General features: G+C 38.6%; 1 protein-coding gene across 2 annotated transcripts in view; it reads left to right on the plus strand.

Moving 5' to 3' along the window:
- The window catches only part of LOC134349338 (peroxisome proliferator-activated receptor gamma coactivator 1-alpha-like), a 176,403-nt gene that overhangs the window by 58,771 nt on the left and 96,491 nt on the right, over positions 1 to 21,141 (plus strand). The gene's annotated exons all lie outside the window — the stretch shown is intronic.

Raw genomic sequence — 21,141 nt, forward strand, 5'->3', positions numbered from 1 at the left:
AAAATAATGGAAGGAACGCACCACCTCCAAATTATCCACCCACATGACCAGTCAAGCACCTTGCGCTCTATCTAAAGCATAGGTTGCTGGGCTGATGTGACATTGTCAGTGACATCAGAACCCATGAAATTTCCCAAAACAGGGCAAACAGCTCATTCTGAAATGCTAGAAGTTCCAGTTTTCAGTTTCAACTAACCCACCACCCCATGTTCCTTTCCCAGTCCGACTGGTCCACACAGACCCTCTCCCTCTTTTCCTTTGTTCACTTTTTCTATAACCCATTCTCTTGTTGCCTATGTCATCACCCTGCCACACCTGTTCTTTCTGTCCATCATGTATATACCTTTCTACTTGGGTTTCTTCTCCCTTGGTTCACCTTTCTTATCTCCTACACCACCTGGTTCCCCCTCCATTACCTGGTTCCATGTTTCACCTACTGGCTTCTGCTTTCACCCTTTCCTCATCCACTTTGCTCCATCCTTCTCATTTTTTCATCTTATTTTTCCATCTATCACCTTTGTCTCAACAACTAACTTCCCTCATTGCCACTTGTCACCTTCTCTTCATCAGTTTCTACCTGTCATCTACCATTCTTGTGTCTCACCCCTCCTACATTCTGGCTATCTTCCTTCTACACTTTTGGGCATTTTGCTGGGCCTCAATCTGAAATGTCAACCATCTCTTTGCTTCCACAAATGCTGCTCAAGCTGCTGAGTTCTTTTAGCAGTTTATCTTGCACTCCAGAATTCTGCAATCTGCAATAGTTTATATTTCAATTTACTGTGAAGGTTTACCTGAAAAAAGACTTTGGGCAATAGGGTCTATAACATTAGATATCAAATGTGAACTAGGAGTCCGCAGCTTTACACTCTGTTAATCTAATCTGCTTGCAGAATTTCAGGAATGTGTTAAATTTAAGAGGGGCCATGTGGAATTATAGTTGCAAGAAGATTCGTTAATGAGATGCATGCAGCTGTGCTCAGAATAATTCTTCCCCTTCCTCTTTCACTGATTTATCTTTTACCAGTTTGCAACAGCTGACAAAGATTTGACCTTTTCACTTCAAAGCAAATTTAATGTGCCAGACAATAGTTTACTCATATTTGTCACTTACTACTATGGTTAACAAATAGAAAGATCGCATTTAAACATATATTTAAGGATTCAGAAAGTCATATAGCAGAGCAACAGGCCTATCAGATCAGCATGTCCATGCTCAACAAGGTGTCTTCCTGAATAAATCTATTTGCCTTCTGTTTTTCTGTATCCCTCTTAACCTTTCCTATTCGCTGACCTATCCAAATTTCTTTCAAGTGTAAGTTGTACCTACCTTCTATCATATTCTGGTAGCTTTTCTCATATACACACCACCCCTCTGCATGGAAAAAGTTGCCTGCTGGTCGCCGTTAAATCTTTCTCTCTCAAAGCCCTTCCAGATGCAACCCAACTAGAGTTTTTATAAAGCTGCAACTTCTATTTGTAACCCTGAAATCTCCCTGTTGTACAACACTCCTCAGGCCCTTTCGTTTGTTATATAAGTTGTGCCCAAAGTGCATTACATTTGCATAAATGTTCTCGTTGCTTAAACCACATGGAGCTCAGTAGCTAAAGGATTAACTAGCTCATTCTTTCACTCTGAACTGTCTGCAAATAACACTGAACAGCAAATTTTTTCGAAGTGTTTTCTCCTCTGAATTTTTTTTGTTTATAATAGACTGCTTGAAGCTGAACACATATAATTTCAGACTACTTGTTTCATGTAGGGATTTGGAGAAACAAGAAATTAACTTTTTTTGAAATAATAAGTTTAATTGGATAAGGGTGCTGATGCTTTGCAATGATTCAACTAAACTAAAAATGTTTTGTTGATAATGTTTGTTTTTACTCAGTGTCTGAGGCTTCTCACTTGTGTCCAACAATAATCAGCCAGCATTGATGGATTCCAGTTGCCCTGATACCGTTTTTCTGTGACTGCAATGTCCTCATGAAACCTTTCACCATGCTTATTACAGAGAGTACTAAGATTTGCAGCAAAGAACTCTAAATGGGAATGCAGAAAAGGAATCTTTAGTGAAATGCAAGAGAAAATCTGCAGATGTTGGGAATTCAAGCAACACACACAAAATGCTGGAGGAACTCAGCAGGCCAGGCAGCATCAATGGAAAAAAGTGCAGTCAATGTTTTGGGCTGATGCCCTTCAGCAGGACTTTAGTGATGTGTTACACTTCATGGTTTTGTATGCTTGAAACATGTTGTTGGTGCGCTGTCGTTGCCAAGAAAATTTTGAACAGCATCCTTGAATGCCTTCCATGCGATTTTCTGCAGTCCCACCAGAAGTTCTTCGAATTGCCCGTCATTGATGACCTGTTTGATTTGTCAACCAACAAAAATGCCTTCCTTAATCTTGGCATTAGTTTTTCTGATTTGAATTATGAATTGAAATAACAAATATAGACAATTTCAAAAAATGGTGCGTGATAGGGAAATTTCATGGTGGTTTTCATTATCAGCAGCCCAAAATCCATAAGATACACCCAAAAGTATTCAGAAAGCAAAACCTCTGCTCTCCAATGTAATAAGCTAACCTGCCTTTTTTTTTGTTTAAATGCTTCATTTGTCCACCTCTTATACCCAACAATTCACTGGAGTTTAAAACAGAATGGGGTGTTAAGTCAATCCTACTCAACTGCCTGACAGGTGGGTTTAGATGAGAATAACTGCTGCTGTGTTTGATCATTCTAATTAACTTCAACATAACTTAATTATGATATGATTAAGCACAGTATGGTAGCGTAGCAGTTAGCACAACCCTATACAATGCCAACGATCACCGGTCGGGGTTCAAATCCTGCCACTATCTGTAAGGAGTTTTGACTTTCCCTCCATAACTACATGGGTCTCCTTAGGGTCCTCCGATTTCCTCTCAGTATCAGGTTTGGGGTAGTTGTGGGCTTACTACGTTGGCACCGGAAGCATGGTGACACTTGTGGGCTGCCCCAGCACATCCTTAGACTGTTGATCATTGATGCAAATGATGCATGTTTCGATGTAGATGTGACAAAGAAAGCTAATCTTTATCCCTAAGCTCAAGGAGTGGCATTGATCTTTCTGCTTGGTAATTTGCTGTTCTGTGTGCTTAGAAATTAGGTGAAAAGCTTTTGATTTTACTTTATGTTGGTCAGGCACAAGTAGTAGTGTGGAATCAAATCAAATTAAATTCATGTTTAGTTATCATTCAGCCATACACGAATACAGCCGGATGAAACAGCGTTCCTCTGGGGCCAAGGGGTAAAACATACACAGCACATTCAAAATAGCGAGCAAAAAAAACATAGTCACATAAAAAAATGCATGTATAGTCCAAGACGCTGAGCGACATGCCCTGCAAATTGACTGTACAGATTCCTGCCAGTGCGTAGCCACTGCAATCCAGTCTGTCTTTCCTCCGATCAAACACTGGAGGTCAGCAACAACAAGAGACCAGCCCCCAACCAAGCACAGGCGCCACACTACACCGCTTGCGGGGTTGCCTCTTCTGGACTGCAGCAACAGGCAAGCACACGGCTTGAGGCCTAGTCCCCACTGCAACCGAGGTCACGCAGCTCCCGCGGCGACTGTCGCACCACCAAGCAAGGGAAATACGCCTGTAGCATCTTACATTATCAATGTCCAGCAGGGTTTTACGATTGCAAGAGAAATGACCGAGCCAATCACTCATGGTTTCACTGCACACGGCCCTCGTGCACTAACCCTGATGCCTTTGAGTGGCGAGCAGTTCCTCCGAACCTAATCTCGCTCCTCTGACACGCTGGCAGGCTGCTGCAACACCCTGGACACCCCGGCTGGCTCCTCCAATCAGCGAGCAGCTCACTCATGGGGTAGACACACAGCAGCTGAATTTCTTGAGACCCAACATCATATTGTACTAGTAAATAACACATTTTATATTAAAAAAAAGTAAGCACCTTTGGTTGGCCCCTAAGAGGCTGCTACATCCAGGTGCACCACCATCTTACTGGAATGGATGTCATGATAGATTATTGACTGGTTAGTGCATAGGATGTGGATCATGTTGTGGGAAATGAGATATCTTTCCTTTTATTTCTAAATGCACGGTCACCCACTGCCCACCTTGGTTATGCCCAGACTTTCTATGTCAGTAAATGCTTTCAATTTCTCAAGAGAGCACCCATTATTCTCACAGCAGTCATTTATCCATCTAATATTTTTTCATTACATCACTCTCTTTGTGTGTGTGTGTGTGTGTGTGTGTGTGTGTGTGTGTATTTCTCGCCTTCCCATTCTTTTAGTAACTTTTTACATTTTCTGACAGAGAGGCTATATCTGACACAACCAATCTCTTCTACTCATTAAAACAAATTTAACTAGGGAATATTTCCATCATGTTTCTTTTATTTTCTGTTCTCAGTGACTCTGCGTTCAGAGTAAAATAACCTACTTGTAACTCATCATTGTGATCAGCTTGTTAATGGTTAGGATATTGATTCTTATTGCTTCATCTGAATGTTTTGATAGTTTTACCATCACCAGATTGTCCAATTTTCCCTGACTTTCGCCTATAATGCAATACAGATGGAAGGATTGTTTGACCACAACCAATCAATAATTGCGCAGAATCACCAACATGGAATAGAACAAATCTTTGTTGTGAGGCAGTGATTCTCTCATCAAAAAATAATCAGCTAACTTTTAAAATAAACAAAATGATGCAGTTACTGAACACAGAAGCAAAAACAAACTGCTGGAAATAACCCAATGAATGGGAGTAGCAATGTGCTCATATTTTTCAAGTGAACCTTCTCAGAGTTTCTTCATTTTCTGATTTTGTTTTGAATTTTGGAGTTAGACTATAGTTTGATCTGATTTACACGTGCGCATAGCTGCTCCCTGACAAGCTAATTATGTCAGTATTCATATCTCTTGACTCTTCTGGTGACTATGATGTCTTAAACCAATGTAAAGCTGGATATTAGTAAATGCAGTAAATTAGAAAGAAAAATTGAGAAATTACACAGATTTAAGGATGTGTTTGCATGTGTTAATTTATTTATCCTGGCCTGTCAAAGCTGGAAAATAATTTGCCTCAGGCTAATTAGTGATAGTTCTTTTGCAGTGTTTTATATTTTAGATCTTAATATGCAATTCTTTCTAAACAGCGAGCACTTGCCACTGCTTTCAGTTTACTCCTGAGAAAAAGTGAACTTGTCTGAAACAATTGGCAAGGGATAAGTTGCAGATAAATGTAGAATACCTCAGTGAATCTGGAATTGTGCTGAGTGCACTTGTGATTGTATCACATGCGCATACTGGCTCACAACCAACTTGGGACTCCATCCATGTCAGTAATTTACCCCTGACTGTCCTTTCTGCTATATATAGTAAAATTTTCAGCATCCAACAAGAACACCAGTCAATGTTAGTGCTGAAGAACAACCTTTCTTTTCCCCAGTGTTGCATCTAAAGACAAAGATAATAAATACAAGCATGCATTCGACTATTTAAAATCAAACTCTCATGATATAATTGCATCTAGCGTCATTCAACCCAGGAAGATAGATGCATCTACTTTGTAACAATTGAACTCAGACACGTCAGCAGTTTTAGAATTGGCATTCCATCGTTCCACAGTAGGAATTTCACACTCATTTTTTCAAAGATGAATTCCCAATACGGAATTCTGTGGATCTGACAAATGGAGTTGCTATATTTAGACATGCCTTGATTTTTCAGCAAAACTATTATTAGTTTTCAGCTTCAATCTAGATTTATGTCATTAAGTGCACTTGCTCCAGCTGCTGCTGACATGAATTTGAAGGAAGGATTGACTTTATTGTAGTCCCAAATTTAAATAATAATCTTAACATTTAAAAATGCTTTTTGCAATATATATTTCTTTTCTAAATTGCAGTATGTGCAAAATTAAGGAAGTTACCCTTCTTCCATTCAATAATTTCTTTTACTATTGAACATTGTGCATCAAGTGATGATTTCAAGATTTTGGCCTAATTGGTTTGCCTCATTATGCGTAAAATATTTAAGGATGGACCCATTTTTATGAAGTACATACGAGGTGACTGAGGGTGAAATCCCATAATCAACAATGTAGTAATGACAGAGAATTTTACTCATTAGGGTGATTGAAGGATAAATATCAACTGGGACCCTGAGAAGATTTCTTCTGCAAACGCTTTACAGCATTAGCAATCATCGATCGGGGTTCGATTCCCGCCACTGCCAGTTAGGAGGTTGTATGTTTTCCCCGTGACCATGTGGGTTTCCTTCGGGTGCTCTGATCTTCTCCCACATTCCAGAGATGTACAGTTAGAGTTAGTGAGTTGTGGGTAAGCTATGTTGCTGCAGGAAGCATGGTGGCACTTGCAAGTATGGTACAAGGCTAGATTGAACTGTACTGACCTGAACTGAAAATGGCTTGTCTGTTTTGATGACTTGTTGTTTAGTGTTTTATATTCAGTTTTTTTTGCTGTGGCAGTTTTGATGTTTTCCTTGAACAGGTTCTATGGTTTTCTTTCTTTCTTTCATGGCTGCCTGTAGGAAGACAAATTTCAGGGTTGTATACTGAATGAATTCGTACTTTGATAATAAATGTACTTGTATTTTTTAAATTTCGATTTGATAATCTTTTTTCTTTGAGTGTCATGGGGTCATAAGGCAATCTGGGAAAATGTGATGGAGCCTCAGTTAACAACTACTCCAGGATATTGTACTTTTGAAAGTGCACCATGTCAGGCCATAGACTGCATTGGACCCGGAAGGTGGCTCTTGAGTACAATGAAAGGCAAGCATTAAATACTAACTAGACTTATCAGCTCTAGTAATACTATGCAAGTTTTTTTTTATTGTTAATAACTTAATTTTGTATTCAGTTCTCTTTGGTAAGACTTGGAATTGTACTTTCTGACTCTATGAGACAACCACAGCTGATATATTTGATACATCCGCAGGTACGAGCTTCTCAGCAGGACTTACGAAGCTTTGATCTTTGGTCACCAATGCAAATAGAAAAGCATGCATTCTGCTTTTGATTGACTTGCTGGTCTAACTGCAAAATGAAAGGCTTAAGGAAGTGGTAAAGAAACTTCTTAGCCTTTGACATTGGGGGAGAAAAATTGTTTTAAGAAAGTTTTATTAATCTAATAGAGCCATGTGCAAGACTGTTAGCAAATAAATATTGAAACAGATTTTGTCATAACAATAGAACAGGTTTGAAATTTACAGAAGTCCAGACAGCATGATTGGAGATAGAAACAGTTAATGTTTTAAGTCTGAAGTGATAGAATTGAAGACAATTAAATAATAAAATGTTTGTCTTCACATGAAGAACAACTTTTCAATAATAATATAAAAATATGAAATGTTATTTTAAGGATGCTCTGCACATATTAGATATCCATGGACAGGTTTGCTGTCAACTTGATGCTGAGCTGGATAAACATCCTTCATGTATTTGTTGTAATCCAATTCAGGAAAGGTTTAATCAATGTAAACCTGTATCAATGTATTGAATTAAAGGTGATGTAATCTGCTATACCTAGAGCACAGTATCACATTTTCAATTCAGTCAGCAATTACCGTTAAAGTAAATGAACAACTTGGAAGTTACATACATTGAGACTACAGCATTTGCATAGTTATACATGTACAAATTTAGAGTAAGCTGAGACTTTTAAAAAAGACATTTTGCCATACCTGGAAAGATATATTAACATGTTGCCAAAGTATTGTAAGATGAAATGTCAACATTTTTAATTTGTTTTGAATATTGCCTTTGTGATTTTGCTATTTTTCGCAATTAGTGTTACTGTTTCTCATGATGTGCAATTAAAATGCATGTTAACTACTAATGGTTCAGTTAATGAACACACTTTATCAAGGCTGCAGGTGGTGCATTTGCTCTGTATAATTGAGCAGGTCATGATTCACTGGCATTTTTAGAATATTTTGGTGAAGTGAAAAAAATTGATAACTTACTAAGCAACATAGGAGCACATTTGAGAAGGTAGCTTATTAACTCACTGAGCACCCCGCTGAATAATGTAATTGTCAAAATTATTGCTGACATGTCACTTTCACACTGAATAATTGTTGTATTGATGATTACAGGCAATTAAAAATATTCTTGAATTCTTCCTGAAGGTAAAGATTAACTTTATTTATTGCATGTCCATCGAAATGTACAGTGAAATGCATCTTTTGCATTAAATCAAATCACCGAGGACTGTGCTGAGCAGCTTGCAAGTGTTGCCACTTCTCCAGCACCAGCATAGTATGCCCACAACTCACTAACCCTAACCCATACAGCATGGTGCAAAGGTCTTTGTCACCCTAGATTTTTAACATGAATTTCATCTTAAATGTTTATTATTTTTTTTGCCTTCTGCATCAGTGTGTCAGTAGAAAAGAGCAAATTTCCAAACGTTAATTTTCCAAAAAATTAAATGTTACAGAGAATTGTTTGTATTTCATTAAAGAAATTAATATATTAAGTAACAGACCACTTTTCAAATAAAAACTTGATTATTTTGTAGATATACAGCCCAGTGCATGATTAAATGAAGATAAACAGATGCTAATGATCAATGACATAATGAGTTGAATAAATTACACTGATTAACTGAAACAGAAACGGGTGTAGAAGGAATCAAACTGGACGAAGGACAATCAAACTAAAAGCTGAAGGTGTGGCAGTTTGTGACTCTAACCTTCAAATCATTAATTCTTATACCACGGCAAAATTCAGCATGGCAACAAGACACAGGGTGGTCATCTTGCATCAGCAAGCTGTCTCCAAGCAGAAATTTCATGGCAGACAGGAGTTCCAAGATGTGCTGTCCAAGCTCTTCTGAAGAAGCGCAAAGAAACGGGCAAGACTAAGGACCAGAAACGCAGTGGTCAGCCTCGGAAACTGAGTGCAGCATTTGAGAAATATATCAAACTGACGACCCTTCTAAATCAGAAGTAGTTCAGCGCTGCTAACAGCTCCGAACTCATATAAAACACTGGAACCCACTTGTACCCCTCTATAGACTAGAGAAGTCTTGTCAGAAGTGGTCTTTATGGAGGAGTTGCTGCCAAAAAGCCATTCCTCTGAAGTGGAAATGAAGCCAGAGACTAAGCTATGCACAAAGCCATTAGGACTGCGGTGCTGGACAATGGTACCAAGAGCAAATGATGCATTTCACTGTACATTTTGAAGTTTCAGTTTACATGCAATAGATAAAACTGATCTTTTTCTTTAGGAAGAATTGAAGAATATTTGCCTGTAATCATCAATAGAAGTAAGCCCAATCCTGTCCTAAACCGGTGACTACATGTGTATTCATTCAACTGCAGTTCCTAGAACAATGCTGGAATTTTCTGACTCACATATTTCTTGAGGGGTCAGAAAATATTGGCAATATATATTCTTGGCATAAAGATTGCAAAAAACCATAACGATTTGTTGGTGCAACTGAGATGTTTACTTGCTTGGTATGGTTGATAAGTGACAAACACATTGCACTAGGTCTGGAGCTACATCAAGGCTCTGCTAGGTAATATAAGCCAGCAAATGCCAGAAGTACTCAACAGATCAAGCAGCATCCCTGGAGGACAAAAAAAGGAGCCAATGTTTCATGTTAAATAGTCCTCAGCAGAACTTGCAAAGCGTGAAAACAACTGTGTTTTAAGTTTCAGGGAGGGATGTGTGAAACGAACAGATGGAATGCTAGTGTCAGTGTGCCGACCAAAGTTATGAAGCTAACAATTGCTTTAAAAAGCAGTTAGAGATGGAAGAGGTAATTTAAAAAAAATTGGAAACTGAAAAAGATGGCCATATCTGGGGAGTAAAGGAAATGGTGGTTACCAGAAGCTGAAATGATCAGGACTTAATGTTGACAATGCATCTAGAATGATGATGCGATGCTGTTTCTTGGACCATATCCTCGATATCACTGATACAGGAGGCCAAAAATAAAGAGGTCAGCGTGGGCCAGATTGGTTGGTTTCCATCTCTGAAGAACAAGTGCGAAACAGATAGGCTTTTAATAGCTTCTCTCTCTTCCTCAGTATTATCCACCAGTTTTCCCTTTTGTATGTGATTTGGCTTCTGGTGCAATTCCATTGGCATGCACGTCTCAGATATTTGTAAAAATAGTAGCAACGACTCAGGTATGATAGCAGAAAAATGGAGCATTTATGCTGCAATTTTCATGCGTGTATTATCATGGTTACCATTAATAATGAACTTACAAATTTAAGTATCAAGTCCGTAGTGGTGGAATTTGAACTTGTATACAAATGGTCACTGAATCGTAGTCTAGTAACTAAACTACACTGTTTTGTTCTAAGTTACAGTGCCTCGCAAAAGTATTCAGCCCAGAATACTTTGTTCACGTAAATGAGTACCATAACCAGGGATTTTAATCAACTTAACTGAGAATTTTTATTTGTGATTCACATGCTCCTTTTTACACAGTAGAGACTAAAAAATGGACAATTCTCAAGCATGAAAAAGTAAGAATTTAAAAGCTGAAATGTCAGCAGCTTCATACCCCTTTGCTTATTTGAACCACCTCTTGCACCTATTATAGCCAGTAGTCTTTTAGGATAAGTGTCTATTGGCTTTGCACAACGTGATAGAGCAAGATTTGGCTACTTCTCCTTGTAAAATTACTTAGGCTGTGCCCGGTTAGTAAGAGAGCAGCAGAGGACTGCAATCTTGTGGTCTTGCTAGAGATGTTCGATGGGGTTAAGGTCAGGACTGAGTGACATTGTGTGGCTCCTGACTGGTCCACTCAAAGACATCAATGTTTGTCTGTTGAAGCTATTCCATGGTTGCTCTGGCAGTGTGCTTTGGATCGTTGTCAAGCAGAAAGACGAACTTCTTCCCCAGCTAATGCTTTCTGGCATTGCTAGCAGATTTTTATCTATGGTCTCTCTGTATTTTAAACCGGCTGGTGGCGTAGTGGCATCAGCGCCGGACTTCGGAGTGAAGGCTCCCAGCTTCGAATCCAGCTGGCTCCCCTGGCACGCACTCCATCCGTGCTGGGTTGAGTGTCGAGCTAGCAACTCGACCTCGTAAAAAAGAAATTGCCTGCTACAGAAACATCAACAACAAAAAGTTGATGGCCTATGCTCCCGGTGAGTTTAAAAGACAATTTCCTTTTCCTTTCCTCTCTATATTTTACAGCATTCATCTTCTCATCAATCCTGACCAGATTTACAGTCCCTGCTACTGAAAAGCATGATGCTACCTCCAGCATATTTACACGGTGTTACCTAGCTGAAGCGCAATATTAAGATTTACACCACATGTATTGCTTTAGTGTTGAGGTCAAAAATTTCCACTTTAGTCTCACCCAACCACAAGACCTTCTTCTAGATTTTTACAGTACCTTCTACATGATGCTCTGCAAGATATTCAAGATATTTACAGGCAAGAATATGGTTGTTTTTTTTTAGCCAGGGCTTCTTCCTTGTTACTCTTCCAAAAGTACTCTTGGAGATTGTGGAGCCACGAGCTTCATCTCGAGCTTCAGCCACTGACTACGGCATCTCACTCAGAGTGACTGTTGACCTCACAGTAGCCTCTCTTACAAGTGCAATTCTTCGGCGACTAAGTTTAGAGGAGCAGACTGACCCAGGCAGTGTGGCTGTGGTTTAATCATTTTTCTACTTTTGAACAATGGTTTTGTACCCTTCCCCAGATTTGTACTTCTCTATTATCATTTCCCTGACTTGTCTTGAATGCTCTTTTGTCTTCATTTTGGTTTGGTCTGTTGAAAATTTACCAGACTGTTGGATCTTGCAGAGAGAGGGCGTATTTATTCTTGTGAATGCATGGAAAACAGGTGATCCTCAAATTTTTTTCAATAATAAATTGGGTGACTTGATCGGTAAAGCTACTGAGGAAAGTCAGCGTAGTAATTACAAAAGGAATGAATACATTTTCAGCCTCACAATTGTGATTTGATTTTTTGTAAGTTGTTGATGGGTTTTGGCATTTTTCTTTTGATTTGACGGGATAAATAATGTTTTGAGGATTAGCTCAAAAATCGTACTTCAATATATTTTAAATTTAGAAAATGAGGCAGTAAAATGTGAAAATAGTTGTGGGAATTGAATGTTTTTTTCAAGGCACCGTAAACGTTGTAATTTGTTTATTTTAATTGCACAGAAAATGAAAGGAAAGATAAGGTATACAAACAACGTGCAAAATAAAATAGCTTCTAATAAGTTATGGAATAAAGTATGTATCTTCAGATGATGGATGACATTGTTTTACAGTCTGAGTTTGCAAACTGACAGTATTTTCTGTGCACTCATTAACTAGGAAACATGTCCTTGAAGTGGTATCCTTAAAGCGTGACTTGGAGGTTGGAGGAATTGATCCAGAACTACCCAGACAAAACTTTTCTGTACCTTATGCTTAACCGGTGAACGTTTCCTTTTGCCTCGCCCTGATGTGAGATGAATTCACCTTTTTAAAGTGGTTTTTATATATTGTATTGTTTTGTTTTTTGAAAATGCTTTGAGTCTGGAAAGCATGGTAGTAACTTGAAATTATAAATAGTTCATATTACTATACAGTTCATATGCAATAAGACAATAATTATAGATAAACTTCGAATAATTTTCTATTTCTTGAACTTCCTGCATGAATACCCCTGGTCATAAAGAACAAGGAACTACGTTGAGAGCCAGTTAAGAAGCGTAAATCTATAAATCACTGCCAACCAGCCCCTCCACCACTATCTTTTTGACAAATTTAGGGGGGGAGAAAAGCTTTTCATGTAGTCATAGAGAAATACAGCATGTAAAAAGACCCTTGTTGTTTAGTACACTATCTGAATCAGGTTTATTAGCACTGACATATGTCGTGAAATTTGTTGTTTTGTGGCAGCACTACAGCAGAAAACATGAAAGCTATGTTACAATAAGAAATATAAAAAGAAAGAAATAAATACGTAGTGTGAAAAGTCGGGTAGTGTCATGGGCTTATGGTCCATTCAAAAATCTAATGGTGGAACAGAAGAAGCTGTTCTGAAAACATGGAGTTTGTGTTGTCATTGCTCTGTCCCTCCTCCCTGATGATAGCAATGAGATGAAAGAACGAGGGTCCCTAATCATGGATGCTGCTTTCTTGAGGCATCGCCTGTTGAAGAAGTCCCCCATGGTAGGGATGTGAGTACGCATGATGGAGCTGGCTGAGTTTACAATGGCCCTCCATGGCTACTCCCAGTCCTGTGCATTGAGGCCTCCATACCCGACGGTGATGCATCCAGTCAAAATGCTCTCCATGGTGCATCCATAGAAATTTGGTGACATACCAAGTCGTCTCAAACCCCTTATGAAATAGAGCTGTTGACATGTCTCCCTTATGAACGCATCACTGTGTTGGAACTAGGGTGTATCTTCAGAGCTGTTGACAACAAGGAACTTGAAGTTGCTTGCTTTTTCCCTTGCTGGCCTCTCAGTGAAGACGGTTATGTGTTCTCTTAACTTCTCCTTCCTGAAGAACAATCAGTTCCTTGGTCTTACATTGCATGCAAGGTTGTTGTCTGGGTGTTCCAAGGCCAAGCGGAGAGCCAGTGAGACTAGATCTGCTATAGACCTATTGTGCTGGTAAATGAATTGCAGTGGGTCCAGGTCTTTGCTTAGGCAGGAGTTAATTCTAGCCATGACCAACATCTCAAAGCACTTCATCACAGTAGATGTGAGTGATACTGAGCAATAGTCATTAAGGCAGCTCACCCTTCTCTTCTTGAGCTCCGGTGTGATCGATGCACTTTTGAAGCAGATACGAATCTCCGAATGCAGCAGCAAGAAATTGAAGATGTCCTTGAACACTTCAGACAGTTGGTTGGCACAGATTTTCAGTGCCCTGCCAAATAAACCATTGGGCCTGGCGCCTTGCAATGCTTCATCCTCCTGAATGTTGTTCTGACGTCAGCTTCTGAGAAATATGTCACAGGTTTGCCAGATTGCCAGATGCTGCAGGGATTCACACAGGTATAGTTCTATTCTCCCTTTCAAAGTGTGTATAAAAGGTGTACAGCTCAGCGGGGAGAATGAAGCATCGCAGCCATTTGTACCAGGTATCAGCCATCCACTTACACATTCTGATCAGCCTCTCCCTTATTCTATCACTCACATGCACACTAGGGAGAATTCTCTTAGCCTACCCACTAGTGCTCCTTTGGACCTTGTGAGGAGACCGCAGTATTTAGAGGAACCCCATGCAGTCACAGTGAAAACATGCATACTCCACTTAGACTGAATTGAAATTCAGCACTGAAACCTGCAGTTAAGGCTTTACTAGCTGTACTAATGGGATCTTGGGGTTTACCTTTCCTCTATGGGGAAAAAAAATCAATTGATTCAAATTTTGAAACCTATGTTACAATTATATAGTTTCAAGATAAGTAAAATATAATCCACTGGGAAACAGCTGACATCAACCAGTCATGCTTTGAAAAATAAACATAAAATTCTACCAAGACTCAACCATCAAAAAACAAGCAAAGCAACCAACAAACAAAAAGAGATAACTATGCTCTATTGAGATGTTCCCACAAGCAATGATCTTACTTTGAGGACTACTTATTCTGTTATTTCATGTTCTCAATAAGCTGAAGTTTGATTGTTAAATATGGTGAAGAGATATATTATGTAGTTAAAAAGGTAATCTGTTTGCTCTGAGATTAAGATATAATACTAGTAGAAATAAATACGTGAATATCTATAAAATAGTATTGGCATGAATTATTGCCTTCTGATGATTATTTCATTTCATTATGAGTAAGCTATTAACATTTTCATCAATGCCAATAGCAAAATGAATTCAACTGACTAATAATGGCATTGATTCTAATCTGGACAACTGGGCATTGAACTTAATGTCTCATGTAAAATTCAAGCCACACTCTTTTAGATTCATGTTTGAAATACACCTCAGTTATTGCAGCAGCAAATCATATAATCCATTTGGTGATAACAATCATGTAGAGAATCATCTGGAATCATAAATGTTATAGTGATATAACTCATCTAATTTGGAAAGTGTCGGATATAGAACATGGATAAAAATTGAAAAAGCTTTGTTGACATGGTGGGATGGTAACTTATTGTAGTCTTTTATGCTTTTGAAACTGTGGGAAAATGGTATGTTTTTAATGCCAAATTGAAGGACATATGGTCAAATTGCCTGAAAGTTATGCCCTGCTTGTAGGATGAAAGGAAAGGGGTACATTTAGGGGTTTTGATTTTAAATAATGCAAGGTTGGAGGTTATTGCAGAGATGAATTTAAGGTATATTCAGTGTATAGGTGTAGGTTAGTGAGGAGAAAATGCTGGAAACGTGGTTTTCTACAGTATAGAATGTTGTGACTAAGTTTGCATACATTGGATTAAATGGGATTGGTAAATGGAAGGAAATTGGACGAATTGAATTTGAAGGAAACAGAATTGTGAGTGGGACTAGCCCAAGTGATGGATGTTGTAGAAGTGTTCATATATTATCTTAATAATAGACAAGAAGTGATGATTGAAGCTTTTTCATGTCTGACTGAGCATGAATGAAAGTTAAAGGATGTAAATAAATTGTGTTGTAGGGGTTTGGAAATGAGAATACCAGTCCCGATATTTAGGATTTAAAAAATATTATTGTAATAATTTGGTAACGTGGGGCGTGTGGCCAAATGGTTGGGGCGTTGGACTAGCGATCTGAAGGCCGTGAGTTCAAGCCCCAGCTGAGGCTGCGTGTTGTGTCCTCGAGCAAGGCACTTAACCACACACTGCTGCAGTCCACCCAGCTAAAAATGGGTACCGGCAAAATGCTGGGGGTTAACCTCACGATAGACTGGCGTCCTATCTGGGGGAGAGTCTCGTACTCTCAGTCTCTTCACGCCACGGAAACTGGCATAAGCACCGGCCTGATGAGCCTATAAGGCTCGGGATAGACTTTAGCTTTTAACTAATTTGGTAATGGCAGAGCAATGTTAGCTGAGGAGTTGCAGACATAACTATGACCAGCACTTTATACTAATTGATATTAAGAAGTCCTTTTCCATTTATTAGTGCTATCAACCTATTTTTTTTAAAGAGAAAAACTTCTGAAATCTTGGATATTTAAGCATAAATGGATTGGGCAATTATTGGCTGGGCATGATTGCACTTTAAACATTTTCATATTGGTTTTAATAAAGTGGTTATTTTCTCCTGAGATTTAATAAAGTGGTGGATTGGAGAATTTTTTTTACACTGTTCATCCAAACTGTGAAAATACCACTTATCATAATTGCACTATTGGGAATTGCGAAGCTTGCTATGGTTTTATGTAGTAAATGAGAAAATGGTGAAATGGCACTTCAAATTAAACCTGGATAAAGGAACAAAAGCACAATTTTTTAGGAAAATTTAACTTGGTGTTTGAAACTTCTTTCTCATAAAAGTAATTAATGTGTAATGGGCTTCTGGTAGGTAGTAGAAACAAAGCCTTAGGTTGCAATTGGATCTTCTGGCTATCTGCCCTCTTTCTTTTCAGTCCTGATGAAATGTCGACCAGAAATGTCAATTTTCCATTTCCCTCTTGTGTGTTGCTCCAGTCTTCCAGCATCTAGAGTCTCTCTTGTGATACAAATGGTTGCACAATTTTTTTTTGTGTGAATCAATAAGCAAGAATAATCTAAGTCAATCTTTATTAATCTTGTGAACTGCAATGATTTGGCAGTATATATACTACAGAAACTCTATATGGTGTTAACGCAAGCCAACTAATCAATTTCCTGACTTTTTACATGCATTGTTATGGTTATGGTAAGTAAATTTTCTAGTTGTATATTGTAAAAGTGTCAAGCCCCCAACCCTTTGTTCACATAAATGAGTAGTACAACCAGGAATTTTGATTAATTTAACTGAGAATTTTTATTAGTGATTCTCATGCTCCTGTTTTCACAGTCAAACTCCATAAACAGAAAAGATTGTAAAGCATAAAAAAAACTAAAAATTCAAACACTGAAATGTCAGCAGTTCAAAAGTATTCAATCCCCCTTTTCTCAGTACTTAGCTAAGCCACCTCTTGCAACTATTATACCCAGTTGTCTTTTTGGATAAGTCTCTGTTAACTTTGCACAATGTGATGGAGCAAGATCTGCCCATTCCTCCTTGCAAAATTGCTCATACCGTGCCAGGTTAGTTGGGGAGCAGCAGTGGACAGCAATCCTTAGGTCTTCTCAGAGGTGTCTGACTAGGCCATCAAATTTCTTTATTTGAAGCCACTCCATGGTTGTTCCGGCAGTGTGCTTTGGGTCGTTGTCCTGCCAAAAGACTTCCTCCCCAGTTTAAGTTTCCTGGAAGAGGCTAGCGGGTTTTAATTCATGATCTCTCTGTATTTTTGAAGCATTCATATTCTCATCAGTCCTGACCAGATTTCCAGTCCCTTCTGCTGAAAAGCATCCCCATAGCATGATGCTACCTCCACCATACTTTACAGTAGGGATGGTGATACCTGGCTGATGCACAGTGTTAAATTTACTCTACGTGTACCACTTAGTGTTGTGGCTAAAATATTCCATCTGACCACAAGACCTTCTTCCATAACTTTACAGTATCAGTGCCATTTTTCAAAGTTTTTACAGGCAAGGATGTGCTTTTTTTTTCTACCCATATCTTCTTCCTTGCCACTCTTCCATAAATAACCTTTTTGTGCAAGGCCTTAGAGACTGTGGGGCCATGAATTTCATCTAGTTGCAGCCACTGACTTGTGCAGCTCATAACAAGTGCCATTCTTCTCCAGTGATTGGGCAGCCTGACCTAGGCAGTGTGGCAGTGGTTTAATATTTTTTTCATTTTTTTGCGATGGACTGCACTGAGCTCCAAGGTATGTTTGGTGCCTCTGAGATGGTCTTGTACCCTTCTCTAGATTTGTGCTTCTCTATTATTATTTCCCCGACTTGTCTTGAATGCTCTTTTGGCTTCATCATGGTTTGTCTGTTGAAGATCTATCATACTGTTGGACCTTACAGAGAGAGAGGGTATTTATTCTTAAGAATTAATTGAAAGCAGTTGATCTTCCAAGTTTCTACATCAACAAATATGGTGGATTGGTGAGGTAATACCACATATTGCATTTGAGGAAAGTTGACTATTAATGGCAAAGGGGATGAATACGTTTTCAGCCTCACAATTTTGGTTTTTAATTTTTAGTAACTTGTTGACAGATTTTGGAATTTTTTTTAGATTTGACCTGATGCACAATATTCTGTAGATTAGCTCAAAAATCCTACTTCAAAATATTTTACGTTTAGAAAATAAGACAGTAAAATGTGAAAATGGTTGTGGAGGTTGAATACTTTTTCAAAGCACTGTAACTCTAATGATTATATCCTGCTAATTAAATTTAAACTTCTGACATAGACATTGGATTTGGAAATGTCAACATCAGCACATTTCACTTCGCAACCTCCTATCAGTTTGCCATAAAGAGTAAATATGGATTGCATTGAGTAAACAACAAACATTAGACACCATGCATGGGTAACAGACAAGTTCACTTTTCAAAGCTATCCTAGTGTGGCTTTCGCTTGTAAGCCAGAAGATATGCAAAAACCGCCTGTAATGGTAGCCATACCACCACAATATTATGATGCATGGCATCAAAATCACAAAAGACTGATCAGAAAGGACTGTCACTAAAAAAAAGAGAGAGAAGGATATCATGCAGCAATTTTGAGGAACAAAAGTAAGTTAGACATTTGAATGTCACAATATACTGGGAGCTTGCTTGTCTATAGTGGGTGTCCATATGTGGACATTAGAGCAGTCCAGATGTAGCATATTGAAAACTTTATTGTAAAATATTTTATTTTCTTCTGAATTATTTTCATGATTTAATCCAGGTTTATCCTGTCCACTAATTTTGTTTTTTATTTTTGGTTTCTAAAATATTTGCATTTCTTTTAAGGTTGGTTTCCCAAGATATTTTTCAACCTGAGTATGGAAAATATCAGAACAGTAAATTGCAGTAAAATATAGTTTATTTCCAGCAAGTGATATATTCAGAGAATGACGCAGTTTTCCATCTATTTTCCATCTTCAGATTTCTCATAAATTCATTTTGTAGTTTCTATCTTATTGATTGCTGCAGTGTGATTACTCTGGGTTCAGTTTCAATAGTACTTAAACACCAGCATCTGAGTTACGAATAATAAAAGCACTGGCTGAATTTCCTGTTTCTCTCAGGAGCACGGGGATTAATTGTAACATCCTTTGTTTTATCTTTACTAAAGTGCACAGATTCACTTCAGTACGAGAGAACTACCAGTGCTGTTTAGCCAGCAGCTCATAATATGGTGCAGTGGACTATCAAGTGATATCTTTTGATTATAGCTTCATTATCATTAGGCCCAGTTTTGTGGTTCAGTCTGCATAATCTATATGTGTGCTTCTGATAAACATCTGGATAATTTGATTATTCTGTGTAGTCCCTCGAGATATAGGTGAAGCCTATAAGTTAGTAAGTTAATTATTTAGCAGGTATGAAGACATAGTAAACATGGATGCTACAGAGGACTGCACTTAGCTTAATTTTCTATGACAGGCAAAAGCTTTATTATGCATTGATAGTGGTAAATGCATAGTAATGCTCAAACCTAACAACAGTAATATCATTTATCCTTCATATAAAATATGCACTTAGTCTGATCTGAAATTATGACCCAATATTTATGAGAGTAACAGAACTCAAATACTGTTTGTACATAAGGCATTTCAGCTGAAGGAAGATATGCAGCTAAATATAAATAATCCATAAATTGTTGGCTGAGGTAAATTTGTTAAATTAGTAATTTGGTTTATTGTTGCCTAATGCACACCATTCGTACAGTTCAATTCATTAAAATAAAACACTGAGGTAGTACAAAGTAAAGCAATAACAGTGCAGATTAAAGAGTTAATGGTTACAGAGGAAGTGCCCTGCATGTATACACTAAGGTGTAAGGTCATAGAGGTATTGATGTCAAGAGTCCATGTTATCAATCTTATTAGCCATTCATAGACTATAACAGTGGGATAGAAACGGCTTTGAGGCTGGTAGTGTATGCTTTCAGGTTTCTCTATCTTCTGTGGGACGGAAGAGGGGAGAAGAAACAATGGCTGGGTTGGGTGGCGTTTTTGATTATGCTGGCTGCTTTACTGAGACCGTGAGAAGTGTAGACAAAGTCTTCGGAGGGAGGCTGGTTTCTGCGATACAGTGAACTGTGTCCACAACTCGGGTTACATGCGGTCAAGGACAGAGCAGTTTCCCCACACCATGCCATGATGAATCCAAATAGGATGTTTTCGATGTGCATCAATAAAAATTGGTGAGGGTCAAAGGGGACATGCCAAATTTCTTTCTCCTCCTGGGTAAGTAGAGATGCTGGTGAGCTTTCTTGTCAATAGCATCAATGTTCTTGGATCAGGACAGGCTATTGGTGATGTTCACCCCTAGGAACTTGAAGCTTTCAACCCTCTACTTCAGAACTGTTAATTTAAATAGCAGCAAATGCACCACGTCCCTTCCTGAAGTTAGTGACCAGCTCTTTTGATTTTCTGACATTGAGGGAATGGTTATTATCATGACACCTTTCACAGGGCTTTCTGTAGACTAACTCGTCATTCATTTAGATGTCTCCCGCTGTGGAGGTATTATCTGTAAACTTGTAGATGAAGTTCGAGCAGAATCTGCCCACACAGACCTGAGAGTTTAAGGAGTAGACCAGAGGGCTGAGAAGGTGTTGAGCTCTAGGTCTAGGGGTTTGGAGATGAGTTTGCTTGGAATTATAGCATTCAAGGCGGTGCTGTAGTCTAGAAACAGTAGCAATAATGTAGGTGTCTTTGCTGTCCAGATGCTCCAGTAATGCGTGAAGGAGCATGGAGCTGGCATCAGATGTAGACCTGTTTCAGTGGTAGGTGAATTGCATTGTGTCAGGGTAGTCTGAAAGGCTGGAGTTGATATGTGCCATGACCAGACTTTTCATGATGGTGGATGGCAGAGCCACTGGATGGTAGTCTTTAAGGCACATTACCTTATTTTTCGCAGATAGCAGGATGATAGTGATCTTCTTAAAGCAGCGGGAAACA

This window comes from Mobula hypostoma, chromosome 7 (genome assembly GCF_963921235.1).
Source record: "Mobula hypostoma chromosome 7, sMobHyp1.1, whole genome shotgun sequence".
In the NCBI taxonomy this organism is placed as follows: Eukaryota; Metazoa; Chordata; class Chondrichthyes; order Myliobatiformes; family Myliobatidae; genus Mobula; species Mobula hypostoma.